A 17,921-nucleotide genomic window follows, 5' to 3' on the forward strand; every position below is an offset into this window, starting at 1 on the left:
ATTTGCACGGTAATGACGCCATGTAGTGACCCCCTCGTCAGACACAGAATGCAAGAGTCACTTCTCCTAGTCATTTCAACGGTTGTCTTGTTCGTTCTCGGCCCCGCACCTTCACACTTGGCTGGAGCGCTGCCAGTTTAATTACTTTACTCTCTCTATTCCGTGCTGTTGAGTATCAAGTGTCTGCTCAGCAAGCGACTCAGTCAGTAGCAAGCTACGAGGTAAATAAACGAAAATACATAAAAAGACATTCAAAATAAATACCTGTTCTGTACTCGGAAATAGACGTAATAAAGAAAGAACACCTTTCTTCACCAATCGATAACTTCCTCCTCACTCTTCCTCTTGTTCATCTGCATCATTTTCTCGCATCTCACGCCAGCCACAGTGTCTCAGTGACAATGTTGCACTGTTAATCATGGTATTTTCAGCAACGAAGTTCGCATTTTGATGGTGCGTAATGCGAGAACTTTTGTCTACTTAATGTTTGACGGACGTAGTACAGCATCCGCTGATCGAAATTATACGTAGCCCACCATTACGGCGTCTCTCAGTGGTTGAATTTTCCTTTGGTATGTTATACGCGATCTTTTGACGTGCGCCACGCACTTTATAAGGAGTAACAAGTCCTCCAATCCTACATTGACGATGATGGTCTAGTCGGTCGAGCGTCACTCTTGGAATCATGGGTATATAGGGTTCGATTGCCAATTTACCAATATGGTTATCAACGGGCTTTTCCGAGAGTATTCGATATCTGTTAGAGTCTACGAAATTGCAGATGTCAATGAAACATTGCGACAAGCGTGGAAATGTGCCAAAACTTAAACGACACACGATTAACGCTGTCGATCCGCATTTTCAGGCCTGAAACAAAAATAAAACTTGTTTCGGGAATGCCTAGCCGCCATAACTATTGCTTGATTTCGGAAAGCAAGGGTTTATTAAAGCATGTCTATGCTTTGAGCTAAGCCTTACACACAAGACATCCTATTAGGATAGCAGCAGTGTTTGGTGGCCCGAACATATTTATCCAACTCATCATCTTTGCCAGTGAAGAAGGAACGAATTCTTGTCAGTATTCGTTGAATCATCACTGCACAGGTTGTCTGACGAAGGCAAACAAATATATATATGCCTCATTGTTCAACACGCACTGTTGCTTTCGTTGCGGACGAGAAACATATCTGATATTGTCCGTTATTGTATAAAATAGACATAATGTTTTTTTTTTTTTTTCACCGAAGTAACTCTTTCGTCGTCTACACAACGATGACCGCTCACCTTGCCTCTCGAACACTAAACATCCACAGTGAAATACGGTGCCACATTGAAGCTAAAGCAGTTCTGACTTTCATTGCTCTTTCTCTATTGAAATATATTGTGCGACATAAATCACAAATAACTTTTCTTTTCAGGAATATATATCCATGAGCCCTTCCTTTTCTGTATTAATAGTTTCCACTTTAGACAATTCCTTTCATAGGCGGCCTTGACAATATAACTATTAAGTCGACAGAATGGACTCGCTACTAATTACAGATGTGACAAAACAAATTAGGTTCAACTTTCTGAAAAGATACTGGAGATATGCATCTCTACACATGGGGACGTTTGAGTCTACATAGGTCAACGGACTTATGCTATAGTCAAGAGCGTATACATTCATACATCAATAGATAAGTGCAAGCGAATTTGCTTTACCAGCTAACCCAGATGCTGCAAGCTGGGATGTGACACTTTCCTGCTGCCTCACTCTCACTGGGCTTAGCAGGTAAATCGCGTAAATATTAGACCATGATAGAAGAAGTCTTAGCACGCATTATTCTTCGACCAGTAATCAAGTGACCAGAGTCGATTCGTAGTTTTGGCCGCATGTTTCTGGTGTGCACATTTCAATTTTGATGTGAAACGCATTTCAGTTCGATCATAAATGGCCACTTGCTAAAGCCGCACGTAACGAAAACATGCTATATATACTATTATCGCTTATATAATTCCAGCAGTGCTACCCACGCGCCTTACTTTGGTATCGTTGTATAGACGAAAAAAATTCATTACTCGAACATGCATAGATCGCGCGCGCAGATGGCGCCGTTGTGCCGCGCACCACAACGGCGTCATTCAGTGGGAACCGTAGGTAAAGTACACCTCCCATTGCTCTTGGATTTAAAGTGGACGGAAGCATCAACCGGTCAGCAGCCGAGATAAGCAAGAGATGTTTAGATTATTGGTGAAAAAAAAAAACAGGAACGGATTTGATACGACAGGATGTGTTACAGACACAGGTAGCGGTACAAAGTAGATTTTGAAGGGGGAAAAAAGATTACGGAGATGTATACAAGAACGCTAGATAAAGAATATGTATAGCATAGCTGATTAAATCAAGCAGGCTACATGACTATTTGTCACCGCCCAGTTTCAAAGAGGATGCCATTAAATCATCATCATCAGCAGCATGGCGCAATTCTGGCTATTATTTAGCCTCTCTCTCGGCGTTCAGAGAGGCATGGCTCGGAAGTACGTTTGTGGATCCGAGTGGGAGTGGTCGCGTCTGAGAGAGCTCACTCAGCCATTGTAGGTATAATCCATCAAACTCAAACCGGTGCTCATCAGGAGTCATAACGCCTAAAAGTATGCAGTTTGTTGCAGACATTTCACGCTTGCTCCGCTACGACGCCCCTGCTTTCGACACGTGGAGAGTCCAGAAATGTCGGGAAGAGACTTGGGCGGGACGACAGAGCGATAGCCAAACATTTTGAATATGACTGAACATTCCGTCTCTACAGGGAGCACAAGAACAGCAGACTGAGGCAAGCGCAGGATCCCCAGCCATCTATGAGCGCAGTGGGCTCGAGCGGTGGAGGACCGTTTCAGGCGCCACCAGTATAGGGGTTATTTCTGTATGCTGTACAGACGGACAGACGGCTCAAGTATGCATGGATGGATGTGTGAATGGTTGGATGGGTGAATTGATGGATGGTATGAGCGGTCGCTTCGGATCAAGGCATTGCGATATGTCAGCGAGCTCGTTCTTATTACTCTTCATCTGCATTCTCAATTACTCCTTAGTCTGTGGTATAATCACTAAACTATTTAAATATTAAGCAAAGGTACTATAAAATGCAACACTTTTATTGTGTGCCTTCTCAATCTCGTCGCTACCAATGTTCCAGCTCCAGCTTACTGTAGTTCTTACTAAAAATCACTTCCCGTTTTCCCTAATTTCTTTAACACCGAAGGCCTCTGACCTTGATGGTTAAGGCACATTTACCTCTGGATAAACGCTGCTACATTCAAACGTTCGCGCAAAGCACGCCCAACGGCTGTGCGCTATTCACGCACTTCGCTCGCGGTTGTGCCGCCATCTAGTTTTCGCAACCAGCTCCAAAGCCTGCACTCCATATACGTGACGCAGAAGGGGAGAAGGCCACTCATTAAGAATCCACCTGCGCGACCGAAGGACTAATGCTCTCCAAGAAGCGCGCTCCTCACTCCACCTGTCGGCCGACGAAGGAACTCTACGCGAATAAGCGCGCGCCGCCGCGTCTCCCGCGACGAGGGCTCGGGCCACGGGGCCGCCAACCTTGCCGGGTCACGGGTAACCTTGGCGGGTGACCTCGGCATTGATCTGTTGTCATGGCAACGTTTCTGACAAATCCAATGAACTCCTTGGGATGAAGAAAATGGTCTTACTTGAGAGGCGAACCTTTTTCGAGGGGCGCGGTGTTTGCTTACGAGAGATGAAGGCACACATACAAAAGCGGTCTATGCGAATCCATCGAACGGGGCCGGTCTTACCTTCTCAGACCCCATTCTTTTGTGTTGTAGCCTATACTAGCTGCTTCATTCCCCCCCCCCCCCCTCCCCCCGAGACTCGACACTCGTGTCGCCTGACAAGAAACAAAGCGAAAAAACAGAGGTAGAGTGTGAGCTTAGCGGAGTTTTACCATGCTCGGAGGGCTTAAAAGAGGCAAGCGCACGCGCTCAGCGCTAGCTGTGTTTGAAGAACTGAATGACCTTCAACTTGTTTACGTGCTGGTACCGGAGACAGATCTCTCACTCTTTCTTTTTTTTTTTCTACCGGTGTTTTGGTTAGTGAAGTAACGCTCCCTCTAATTCGATATTTAAATCCGAAGTGTCGCCTACGCCTTTCGTTTAACATTTACCTGAACAAAGAAATCGTGGCTCCGTTTGAAAGGCTCTTGCCGCGCACAAAGGGACAAACAAAGGGCTGCTCTTTGGAAGAGCGAGTGTTGAGAGAGGAGGAAGCTTCGGGAATCTGAAATTGATTACCGCCATGGCTTTGGCGAAATTGAAATATTGGCACGGTAACAAAAGGTTGCCCGACAAAGGCCGTAAGGTCAAAAGTGAGCTTGCACAAGAGGCTTCGGAGAGTCGAGATTATTCATTATTGCGTATGTGGGCGCGCGATTAATGGGGGTGCGCGTGGCAAATACGAACGAATGGATTTATTCTGCGCGCTGCAGTCTCCGGAAGCGTGGGTTCCTTATATGGGATTACCTAAAGTGCTCAGGTTTCCTGACGAATTTTATTGTTATTTTCGGCTCTGTTCTTACTCAAGCTGTTCATGTGTGGGTGGGCACGTGTGTCAATGCGTGGGTAGATTTTCTTTAAGTCCTCTGGCTATGTGATCTTATAAATGTCAAGCTGAACGATAACTCGTGTTTAGGTAACCAGGTAAGTTCACATGTCCTTCTTGGTTTTGCTAAGTTACCGTGTGCAGGCGTAGGGGTTTTAATACAGTCCTCCCCTGATTCATTCATAGTTGGCTCGGTCGACATGCGACGGCCATTCCATACCGCGTTCTTCAGCCTTATTCAAGAAGGTTTTCTTTCGTAAGAGCTCTTTGTCAACAGCTCGATGCTTCCGCCAATAATATGTCCAGTATAACCATTGGCTAGAACTCTTTGTACAAAGAAGTCTTTGTGAATATGGGTCATGTTTCTTAATGTCATTTACGTTTAAAATACTCGGTAGGTAAAACGAGACCAGTGGCGGTTTTCGCGAACATATAATAACGAAAATGATAACTTTTTTAATAACGGGTTATTAAACATTCCCTCAAATGCTCCAACTTCGTACCTGGGCTACAGGGACCGGGAGCCCCCAACTTCACGCAGATGTCCCATATTGGCGGCAACTTCATAGGCCAGAGTTTGGAGTTATTATGTAAGTGGCGCCACGCGGCGCCCAGTGGACATGTCCATTTCATCTGCTGCTGAATTTCTGGTTCGCAGGGCTGGGGTGCGCGTGAAAAAGAGACAATCAGCCACAGCCAATCAGCATCTCAGCAGCAGACGAAATAGACATGCCACTAGGCATGCCACTAGGCATAGCGGGAATTTCGAATTCTTCAAGGTCGATACGCCACGTGGTGGCGAAAAAAGGAAACTGTACGAAATGTCCCTAATTCCTGGTATTGATGGTTGGGGAAGCTTGATCGAGGGTATCGCCAAGTGGTCGTGGGTAAAGTGCAGCCGGATTCACCGCTTCAAGCTCTCGGTGAACGATACGCATGACGTTCTCTTGAAATAGTCGTGTGGTGGTAAGATCGGAGCAACAGGACGTGACAGGGGTGTTTGAGAGCCGGGAAAACTGTGGGACGACGCGGCGGCTTTTGGCTACCTCGAAGTGGCGGCATTCTTTGACGATGGTTTCGACAGTAGAAATGTCGTAATAGACTAGCAAATGGAAAAAAAATTATGGGGTTTTACGTGCCAAAACCACGATCTGATTATGAGGCGCGCCGTAGTGGGGGGGAGGGGGGGGACTCTGATAATTTGGACCACCTGGGGCTCTTTAACGTGCACCTAAATCTAAGTACACGGGTGTTTTCGTATTTCGCCCCCATCGAAATGCGGCCGCCGTGGCCGGGATTCAATCCCGCGACCTCGTGCTTAGCAGCCCAACACCATCGCGACTAAGCAACCACGGCAGGTGAGGAAATGGAAGGCGTCGTCCGCGATATCTTTTTTTTTTTTTAGTATATGGCCCACCTTGTCAACCTCGCTCATTTGCTCATTGACTTTCCGGCAAAGCGCGAGCACTTCCTGTATGTAGCAGACATACGATTCGGTCGACGACTGGACACGGGTGGCAAGCTCTTTTCGCGCATTCTGTGGGTGACCTGACGGGTTGCCAAATAGGTCGCGAAGCCTCTCTTTGAAAATGTCCCAGCTGGAGAGCTCGCCCTCCTGGGTGTGAAACCAGACACGCGGTGTCCCGTCCAGATAAAAGAGCACATTGGCAAGCATGATGGTAGGGTCCCAGCGGTGGCTTTGGCTAGCATGCTCATACATTCTGAGCCAGTTGTCGATGTCAACGCCATTTTGGGTGGAGAATGTCCCAGGATCACGGAGACTGGGAGCCGCACGTACATGGTGATGTGTAGGTGGCGACGGGGTGTTTCCATCGGAAGCCATGGCTGAGAAGACAACGGTGCGGCAGCTTCGGAGCTCCATGGCGAGGACCACAATGATACGCGAAGGATGAGTCCATAAACGAGAAAAAATGTACAGATTACATTTACAGCAGTGGTTGCAGCGCTGACCGGTTGAATTCACAGCGCGAGCCCAGTTCGTACTTCCTCCTCTTCGCTCGAGGGATGGCGCCCGCGTGCCACGTTCAAACGACCAAATACAACACGCGTGTAGCAATATGAAGCCTCCTCCCCCCCCCCCCCTTCCTCTCCAGTCCCAGGGCGTCTTACAATTCCCCGTTCCTGTTACTCGGTTCACGCCTGCAGTAATCTTTCAGCTATCTCTGTACATTCTCTCATGGAGGTAACCACCTTTCAGGGGCGGATCCAGGTTTTTTCTGAGGGGGGGGTCAGCTTCTGTCAATGAAGATGATGATGATGATGATGATAGTAGCCTTTCTTATTTACCGAAATTCACCGTTTCTGCTCACGATAAACCCGCGTTTTATACGTCTAGAGCAACACCTGTAGCCCACCATGGTGGCTCAGTCAGCTCAGGCGTTGCGCTGCTGAGCACGAGATCGCGGGATCGAATCGCGGCCGCGGCGGCCGCATTTCGATGGAGGTTGAAATGCAAAAACGCCCGTGTGCTTGCGTTGTAGTGCACGTTAAAGAACCCTAGGTGGTCAAAATTAATCCGGAGCCTTCCACTACGGCGTGCCTCATAATCAGAACTGGTTTTGGCACGTAAAACCCCAGAAAGAGGAAGAAGACCTGTAGCGAAGCCAGATATCGGTTTCTCTGAGCTTATAGGAAAAGGACGTTACCCAATACAGCCATGTGCTTGGCGGCTGTGCCTGATAATACAGGGTGTTCAAAACTAAGCTTTATGCTTTTCTTAAAATTAGGCACTTTGAGGCACGCGAAGACCACCCGTGCAGATAAGTTATGTAGCCAGAGGGGTCACAAAGTGAGATGATAATAGTCGCTGTGAACAGTCCAATTAACTAAAATTGAACAATCTTTTTTTGTCGACTGCAGTAAGTGGGTATGTTTGTATTGAAAACTTAGAGGCAGTCGTGTTTCTTACTGCAGTCAATAAAAAGTTAATTATTCAATTTTAGTCAATTCGGCTGCTGACAGCGATAATTATCACCTCAATTTGTGTCCCCCTGGCCACATAACTTATTTGCGCAGGTGCTCTTCACGTGCCTCCCAGTGCCTAACTTTAAGAAAACCATAATGCTTAATTTTGAACACCTGGTATATCCAGCCTGTATTGTTTCTTAAAATGAAATTTGGGATGATCTGTTGCAGGTTCGTTATAAATGCGTAAGCACGGGCCCTTCTTTGGAGTTCTGTTGGGACACATTTATTTCCTTAAGGAGATTCTTTGTGGTCGGCTGAGACACCTTCGTTTGCTTTGGAGCTCCAACGCAGCAACTACTACGCTTGTTGTTTACGATATGCGAATCGCCGCGTATGAAGACTCACGACGCCACCTACAAGAAGAACGATGTGTTCTAGTAGCCGAGAGCGTGAGCCAGCATCTTCATGTTTTGTTTCCCGCGCGACGCCATCCTTTTACACAAGGCGCGCATCTGCTCCCGTTTCTCTAACCACGCGACGCCATCCCTGGCCCGCGCACTGGCGTTGACCGCTGACGTCACGCTCCCCCACTTCGCAGCCGCTGCTCGAGACTTCGCCCCGCTCCGCGAGAACGCCCACTTAGATAAACGGATCCAGCGGCTTTGACCCTACTATGCCTAATGTACGGCAATAAAACTGCGAAGTTACAATGAAAAACTTGTAGCGTACGAACGGTACTGTGCTCGTACTGGATATTGTCAACGTGTAACTGTGATCACAATGAGTGCTACAGTTAAAAAAGTTGCCCATGCGTAGTTCTTAGTTTAGCTGTTAGTTGTTATTTATACAGGGTTTGTCCGAAAAGTAATGTCAGTGAGTCGATTAAAAAGAAATTATTGATCAGATTGGTACAACACAATAAAATGTTTCAAAATAGGCTCCTCCTGCGTCGTTACATTGCGTCTAGCGAGATTTCCAACCATCGAAGGCGTCACGGTATAGGCCTCCTCAGGAATGTCCTTTAGAGCCTTGGTGCAAGCCTCTTCGACTTTGCCAACTGTCGCGAAATGATGTCCTTTCATGGGAATTGTGCAGAAAGAAGAAGAAGCCTGGGAGAGCCACGTCGGGACTGTAGGGCGGCTGGGGAACTGTTGACATCTTTCAATCGGCCAGGAAGCGGGTCACGAGGAAGGCGGTGCAGGCTGCATGGTGCGTTGTCATGGTGAAGTTTCCAATCGCCCCCGATATCAGGCCGGGTGCGATGAATCCTTCGTTTGAGTCGCTTGAGCACTTTCACGTAGAATTTGGCGTTTACGGTTGTGCCGTGGGGTACAAACTCATGGTGGACAAGGCCACTGATGTCAAAGAACACAATCAGCATGGTCTTGAACTTTGACTTGCTAATTCTGGCCTTCTTGGGGCGAGGGGACGCCAAGCTGCGCCACTTGGCACTTTGCCTTTTTGTTTCGGGGTCGTATTCAAACACCAAAGTCTTGTCACCTGTGATGACATTGTCCAAAACGTGGGGGTCACTTTCGCACAAGTCCCAAACCTCCTGTCATGTTTCAACTCGGCTTGATTGTTGGTCGTCCATTAATATTTTGCGCAAGATCTTCACGCACACTTTTCACATTTGAAAATTATTCGTCAAAATCTCGTGAACGGTGCTTTTTGGAATGTTTACTGTCTGTGCCACTAAACGGACACTCAAACGAGGGTCTGAGTACAAAAGATCTCTCGCGCGCGTCACATTTTCGTCGCTGATGGTCGTTGATGGCGGTACAGCGTGGGCTTCATCGCTGACCTCTTCACAACTTTCTAAAAAGGCGTTGTGCCCCCGGTAAACTTGACGTTCTGACAAATAATTATCACCAAAAGCTGTCTTTATCATTGGAAAAGTTTCCACTGCAGACTTGCCGAGTTTCACACACAACTCGATGGCAATCCTTTGTTCCAACGAGCGTTGCATTACGGCTTGCACGGTAAATAAAAATGAGTTGACGAAAAACCTTGTCCTTACTCTCCAGATTGTCGCAGACGACTGAGCGACCACGCGTGCGTATGCTAACTTCCCCTTCCACCAATCCCAACTGGTCTTAGCGCGCTGCGACGTTTAGTCGCTTCACAATATAATCACTGACATTTCTTTTCGGACAAACACTGTATATGAACACTTCAGCAAGTGATCTCTTCCATCAAGCAGGTTGGTCGCGGAACCGATGACAGCCAATGAGGCAACCGATGACACCCCAAGGGGCAACTAAGTTGATCAGGCGCGAAGGCGCTCGCGCGGACATCGGCGTGCTTGGCAACCTCGTTCATTCGACGCCACCGACGGGACGAGTAAGGCACCGCCGGCGCCAGCAGGTCCAAGGTGTTCATGAGAAAAAATAACTACGGCAACTTCGCGACACCACACTCCGACGGAATACAACTAAGCTTGTGAGCGAGCTAGCTTTACTTCTATACATGGCTGATATCACTGGTACTCGCGAAAAATGCTTTTCAAGAATGCTGGTGGCCATATTTTTTTTGCGACAGGGCCATCCCCCTGTCAGCGAGGGGGCGATGCAGAAATCTGAGGGGGGGGTCAGGACATCCAGACATCCCCCCTGGATCCGCGCCTGCCTTTGGTCACCGTATTCTATAAACTTCATACACTCAACATTTCACCTCGACTCAAAAACGTTAATAGCAGTGCCGCCCCTCGACAGAAAAGTCACTGAGCTTCATTAACCCTCCGCGTCAATTCTTCAGAAGCGTAGTGTCTTCTTCAGTCGAATGACGGCGTTGTGCTCAAATAAGTGGAGGGGAGCAAGAACACTGAGTCGAGGATAGCTTCAGAATAATGGGGGTAAGATATACGGGGTGTCCGAGGTATCATGCACCAAGGTTTAAAACTATGCAAATTCCACGTAGATGGACAGAACCAAGGTAATGTTGTTTGCAGCTGCTTGGAGATACTCAGATTATTTTTTGCAATCTGGCTAAAACTGCAGAGCAACATGAAAAACTCTTGATACTGCTTTCTATTGCTCAATACTATGTACATAAAAGTGATTTTCCGAGCGTGAAAGAAGCCCGCGAGCTTCAATTCATACACAACACAGGCCTCACAGCACACATATAATACACATATACACATTAAGAATTATGCCTTAACGGCAAGTCTTTATCGCAATTAAAAAAAAAAAGAAGCCCACGAATACACGCAAAATTGCCGCGCAATTGGCCGCTCGAGCCACTTTCTTTGCGTGTATTCGCGGGCTTCTTCATGCTCGGAAGACACTTTTATGTAGCACGTACTGAGTAACAGAAAGCTGTATCGAGACTTTTTCATGTTTCTTTAAAGTATTCTCACTGACACTTTTCATCAAATTATAATATTTGAGAAGTTGATTAATTAATTAAGACTAATTATGTTTTAGGCAGCCTACAAAAATTAAGCTGAGTACCTTCAAGCGACAGCAAACAACATTACCTTGGTGCTGTCCACCTGCGTGGCATTTGCATATTTTTAAATCTTGCCGCATGATAGATGGGACACCCTGTATATAATGAACTACGTGACTGCTCTCGCTCCTTTCATGAAATGTTTTCCTCCGGCCTTTAATTTAGTGATCATTGCCGAAATCAAAATGAACCTGGCTAGGCTGTTTTTTTTTCTTGCTTGTTGAAGCTTTCTATGCTTCGTTAATAATACTAACCAAGCAAAAATAACTGCAATTCAGATTTCAGCCATTGGCTTCCATGCTGTTGCTTTATCCTCGCCTGATTTCTTCTCCTTCGGCATACACACCCCTAAACAGTGATTAGTATTAGGGTTCGTCAAGTTCGGCAAGGCATAACTCCTAGAATTGTACAACTTACAAGGCTTGGCTTCCCGTAGCAACGTTTATTTGTACTCTAAAACATCAGGAGCTCAAATATGGCGCGAGCAAAAAAAAAAAACTCTATGTGCTTAAAGATAACAGAAAAAATAAGAGCACCATGGCCACAATCTTCAGAAAGGAGAAAAATACAGCATGCGATGCCCGAACCTTATCAGTTTCCCAACCACTAGTGCATGCCTTCACTTCAAAAAGTTGTGTAGAGCTCGACCCCTTCCCCTTTCTCCTTATCTGCCCCCTTTCGGTTTCATCACCCCTCTCCTCTTTCCTTGTTTCCAGCGAGTAAAGACAAAAGGTACGACAGGATTTATCTGGTACCTTGACGTCGCGTGTGACGTCATGGAACGCCGCTATCTTTCAGTCCAGCATCGTGGACAATCTCCAGATGATTCACGTGGGCGACACGCAGTCTGCCAGAGCCTAACGGCTGACTTAGATAGCTAATCTCGCAGACAGTTTCGAACGGAAGGAGGCGTGGCACGACCGAGCAGCGCTTGGAAAGAAAATATGGCAGCGTAAGGCAGAACACTGCCCGGCGCTCGACTGCAGAACTGACTGAGCGGAGGATGACGTTGCGCCCACTTGGCTTCCTCGTTTTTGCAGCCAAACTCACAGCGCGTTTCTGGATGCCTTCTAACCCTTCAGGCGTGGGCCTGCGCCTGGGCGTTGATGCCAGGACAGCACAACAGCGGCGGCACCAACGGCGCGAACATTCTTTGAGTGCGCGCATAAATGCTATTGCAACAAAAACAACTCATGTCCAAGTAACTGAAATAACAACCAAAACAAGCGTAATTTCCACATGTATATTGAGCGAACTGAATATATCAAACAGAAACACTTTGCGAAGTTTTTTATTTGGTGCAATATGCTTCGAACTGCTTTCGTGGTCGAGCTCATGATGAGGTTCCAGTCCGTTCCGCTGAATAATCTTGATATTGTAATTTGTCCTGGGAGTTTGCTAAGCGTGCGTTCGCCAAACGATTCTATAGCGCATTTCGCTTTCCATTTTAGCTTTCGTCATTTCTAGCTTTCGCAACATGGCTGTAAGCAGCTTCGGAGCTGTAAGGCGCTGATCAAGCATAAATGAATAAACATCAATATATCTCGTTTTCGGAACCGAGTTAAGAAAATGAGCTCTCCTGAACAATTTTTTTTCGATGAAATTTTAACGCTGTCTTATGAACCCTCGGTCGGGCAGTTGAAAAGTAAGCATTTGATGGGAGGAATGAAATGTTAGGAAAGGAACAAGTGCATATTTGCTCTCGTGCACAAATATTTATGTAACAGCTCTGTCCAAGAAGCATGAGTTTTCTATATGACAAGAAATTTGAAATATTTTTGATACACTAAGCACTTCGCCACTTTCGAGCTTGCGCGCAGTACAGTGCGAAACTCAACTCAAACTCAACATAATGATGCAACAGTAGTTAAGTGGTGACAATTGGGTTTTCAAGCTATCATAACGTATATGTAACACAGCCGGGCGCCGACGCTATCTCATGGTGTGGATCGAGATCGGTTGCAGAGATTCCCGGCACATATATGCTGCAGCGCTGAAGCTCCTGACAGCCATGACGCTCGGGCTCGCGTGCAACACCACCTAGATAGCACAGGCCTACGCACTCCTATCTATGACGTCATGCTACCTAGCCCGAAATTTCCATTGCCAATGCTGGCATGACGAAAGCTGTGACGTCAAAATCACTGTTGCTTACGCGGGAGCATCCCCATTAGATTCTATGGCAGTCCGACCAGGTAGCATGACGTCATGATCGGAGTGCGTAGGCCTGGTGCTATCTAGGTGGTGTTGGCTCGAGGCGCCCGAGTAGTCAATTCATTCCTGCGAGTTGCTGCGTTTAGCCAAAGCTAGTGCAACGACCCATTTCGCTGCTGGAATTTCCCTGCATATTGCCGCCGTGGCCAAGGGCCTTCGCGGGAAGTATTTGTCGCCGAGATGCATTGCGTGAGATGCGAGGAATGTCTGCGCAGGTCTCTCGTATCTTGATTTCTGTCTTCCTGCCTACTTAATACGTTCTGCTTTTAATGCGAAAGCATTATACATGGTACCAAAACCCACGTGGCCAAGTGATGCCGTCACGTTCCCGGCGCTGGACCTGCTGCGGCTTGCACTGCCAAATCCCGCGGTGAATAGCCATGGCGTCGGACCTGGCCCACTCCCGAAATTGGATTAGGAGGAAATAAAATGAAGTAAGGTAGATTTAAGTTCATTACGGTTGATTAAGGTTGATTAATTGTGGTACAAATTAGAGCAGGGTGGAATAAGGTGCACTAAGGTGGAGTTTCAATTTAAGGTGAGTATTTAGCCAAGTCCTAATGTTTTCGCAGTCAAATGACGTAAGCCTACTTGACTGACCATCAATTTTTTTTTTTTTTTTGCTGATAGACGCCGGCAAGGGCACTTCCCAGTTTGTGTTTACCGTGTGCCCTGATTGTGCGTTATTAAATGGTGTCGCATATGGCGCGAGTCACAAAATGTTGTTTATATCGCAAACGTTTTTCAATTATCCAGCCATTCGGCCAATGGGGCCGGGATAATATAATGACTGTATTCCAATGCCATTATTTGTCGCAATTCGCCAGTGCAGAAAGCGACGCTCCATCCGTATTATCAACGGGATCAGCCTGCTACGAACTAGAGCACTGCACGGGCCGATTTTTGCGGCCCGGGCCCGGCCCGGGCCCGTTTTCACATTGGGCGGCCCGCCCGAGCCCGATCAAAACTTTTATGGCGAGACTCGGGCCCGGCCCGGGCCCGGAAATAATCTACGTTACCCGCCCGGCCCGGCCCGCCACCCCTTTACCTTAAGCCCGAGCCCGGCCCGAGCCCGACTCGAAACCGGCCCGAACCCGGCCCGAGACCGAAAAATACATGTTTTTCAGAGTTGAGAAGCCCGAGAATAACTCGCAGAAAGCCCGAGCCCGGCCCGGGCCCGCGTCAAAAAACCCGAGCCCGGCCCGGGCCCGGGTCAAAAAGCACACGCCGTGCCCGAGCCCGGCCCGAGCCCGTGAAAAAACTCCTCTACCCGGCCCGGCCCGGGCTTTCGGGTAAGCCCGAGCCCGTGCAGTGCTCTACTACGAACCATGATAAGAGTGGCATCGAACAGAGTGGAATGATTCGTTACATTATACTGGCTCAGGGGGTCCTTGCGTCACTTGAGTGTGTTCGGGCGTAAAGCAGAAAACTACGAGAACTAAAAGGCGTATAGTAATCATCAATAACTGTCTGCTTAATTTGCCTGGTACCAATTAACAGTCTAAACATGCCTACGTTGGACTGACATACTGTCCTTCCCCCTCCCTATTTTCACTCAAAGTATAGAAAACGACAGTATACACAGATTGCAGCACATCTGGGAACGCGCCGCTTGAGCGCTCTGTAAAGTATATAAACGCCGTTCTCCACCCATTATTTTATCTTGAAACTCTCTCACGATTACGGCCTAGACACGGCCGGACGTTACTGCTGGGAGGAAGGAAGCAAGAGAAGAGGGAGGTTAACCAGAACCAGAGAGGGAGGTTAACCAGAATAACGTCCGGTTGGCTATCCTACACCGGGGGAATGGTAAGAGCGAACACAAAGATGACAGGGAGAGAGAGAAAGGAAGGAAAGAAGGGAAATGAGCCGCTAGTTCGCTGACACGTGTGTTAGTGCACTAATAGTCACAGACGTTGACACAAGCCCGTCGTCTTCAAGAAGCACAAAAGTGCCTTCACCGCTTTATGGGCCGACGAGCGATGGGGGCGGTGTTCCAGCAGCACCTGCACGGAAAGCGGCCGATTGTCCAGTTTTTTTTTTTTTTTCTTTTTTTTTTTTTAGCGCGTTAGCAAGTTCTTGTCTTTCTTGGGCATATCGTGGACAGTGGCACAGCAGGTGGTCAATAGTTTCGTTGGTGCCGCAGACCTCGCATGCTGCACTGTCGGTCACTCCAATTAATGTAGAGTATGCCTTTGTGAAGGCAACTCCTAACCAAAGGCGACAGAGAAGCGAAGCTTCACGTCGAGGAAGTCCGAATGGAGGTCGGAGTTGCAGTGACGGGTTTAATTGATGCAGTCGTGTAAGTCGTAAGTTTGGCGAGTTCCACTCGGTCACTGAGAGACTGCGTGCCAGGTGTCGAAGCTGCCTTGCGGCGTCTGTCCTCGAAAGTGGAATTGGAACGCTGAGATCACTCGCATTACAGTTGTAGGCCTGCTTTGATCTTGCACGCTATGGAGTGACCATGATAAGCCGTCGCTGCCCTTGCACCGGCGTTGCCTTTCATTTTACTTTATGTTGGCGTCCTTACTGCTGATAGCATTGAAGAGTTGGTTCCCCTATTCTTTTTTAAATAAGATGGCTAAATATTGTTCGACGTATGTCTTGAACTGTTTCCCGCAATATCGCTTGGCGTAAACGTTCGCATACGCGTACAATAAATCTACTTTCGAGAAAAAGAAAACGTTAGTCTGTGTTTGCTTCTAGCCCGAGTCATTGTCGTTTGTGTAGGCGGCGCTCCCCGGGTGCCATAGAAGCGGAGAGACACGACCATTTTCTTTCTACATTTTGCTATCGAGCCTCTCGCTTTTTTCCGCTGGCATCACTTATATTTTGTTGTTTCTCCTCAAAGCTGGTTGATGAAAAAGCAGCAGAGTGCAGCGTCGGCCAATCGTTTGAAATAGCGCTGTGGCACAGTATGTACTACTACAACGCGTCTACTATCTTCCAGGCGGGGTTGACCACTTGGTTAAGAGGTATATATAGGTAAAATTACAGAGATTACAGGTATATGTATAGGCATTGATTATATATGTTATAGATGTATAGATATACTTGGAAGTACTCGAATCGCAAGAGTGTGTTCCTGATTGACTTCCGAGGGCAGAGCCTTTGGTATACATAAAGAAAATGACAACCCCGCCCAGGGATGGCTGACTGTCTTTACTCTACATATTTTCTCATGTTGTTCGAAGTTAACAGGTGTGTGTGACTGATGCTTGTTAAGGAAGTGATAATTTCAAAAAACAAAAGTGGAGCGGCTGGAAGGAAGACTCTTCAACTCGAAATTTGTGGTTCCGGAGTTCAAATCCTGGCAGGGCACTGCGACTTTTCTCTCTCTCTTTTTACAAAGTTGAACAACTATTCGAGTGAGCCCGTAACAGCTATCACTGTAAAAAATTGAGCACAGCATCAAATGAGAAAGCGCTGGCAAAAAGCGACGTTAATGCACAACATGCAGCTACGTACGGGATCACCTATTCATGCTACGCGGTTCGCTCTGAATGTGAATACTTAGATATCACTGCTGAATAAAGCTGAAATATTTCTTACGGGCTTGCCCACATTTTTTTGTCAATTCATGAATTCACCTAGAGCGCTCGCCACCTAGCGGCCTAGCCAAGAACCAGCCGATCCGTTTTCAGCTATGAAGTGAAACAGGTTTGCCATGACGACGCGTGCTGAAAAGTTGCCTCGTATAGTTCTCAGATCCTCGTGATGCCGCCCCGCAGAAGCCTAAAAAAGAGAAAACGGGTGTCGGAAACACTTTTGCTGTGTACCATCACGGTTGTCATAGCGGCGGACAGACAGCAATGTATCATTTTTTTGCTTCCTGAAAGAACCAGAAGACGCTCATCGGAGAACGACACGAATAAGAAACTTCCGCATTGAGGTAAAAGAGTGATTTAGGCTACGCTGGTATTTTCAAAACAATTCACTCAGGACTAATTCTCTTTTCCCGGTGGGTAGACCATATAGCGTTCTTTTTACATGCTTCATTTATCGTGCGTGCTTTTCAAGAACGCGGAGTGTACTTTTGTTTAGGCAGGTGCTTTAATAAATTATCGTGATGTAGGCTTAAGCCTAATTCACATGCATTTGTCACTTTATTTTTCTGCCTGAGCCTTACTGCTACCCATGCTTTAGGCAGCACGAATATTCTCGTTAATGTACTTTCCTTCGCAGGCATGTCAGCAGTGAACATTAACTAACTCGGAAGATCTGAAGTAGATCATGGCGGGCGTAAAGCCGCGAGGCGACATATCGTTTTGATAACCTTCTTCTTCTTTCTGGGGTTTTACGTGCCAAAGCCAGTGCTGATTATGAGGCACGCCGGAGTGGAGGGCTCTGGATTAATTTTGACCACCTGGGTTTCTTTAACGTGCACTACGCAAGCACACGGGCCTTTTTGCATTTCGCCTCTATCGAAATTCCGCCGCCGCGGCCGGGATTTGATCCCGTGACCTCGTGGTCAGCAGCGCAACACCTTAGCTGACTGGGCCACCGCGGGGGGTATTTTGATAACCTGCTTTAGGTCTGCGGTGTACGCAAGTCAAGTGTTTTCATTTAACGTTGTGAGTTTTCAGTTTATTTGCTCGCAATAAATGTAGGAACAACAGCAAATAGCTCTCGTTCTGGCAGCTTTACAGCCTTCTACCTGCGCCTCGCGTCGCTAGTTTGCTAGTTTGCTCGCTTTCCGACAATGTGCACGCAGCTAAATTTT

Source organism: Dermacentor silvarum, chromosome 3, assembly GCF_013339745.2.
Source record: "Dermacentor silvarum isolate Dsil-2018 chromosome 3, BIME_Dsil_1.4, whole genome shotgun sequence".
Taxonomy (NCBI): domain Eukaryota; kingdom Metazoa; phylum Arthropoda; class Arachnida; order Ixodida; family Ixodidae; genus Dermacentor; species Dermacentor silvarum.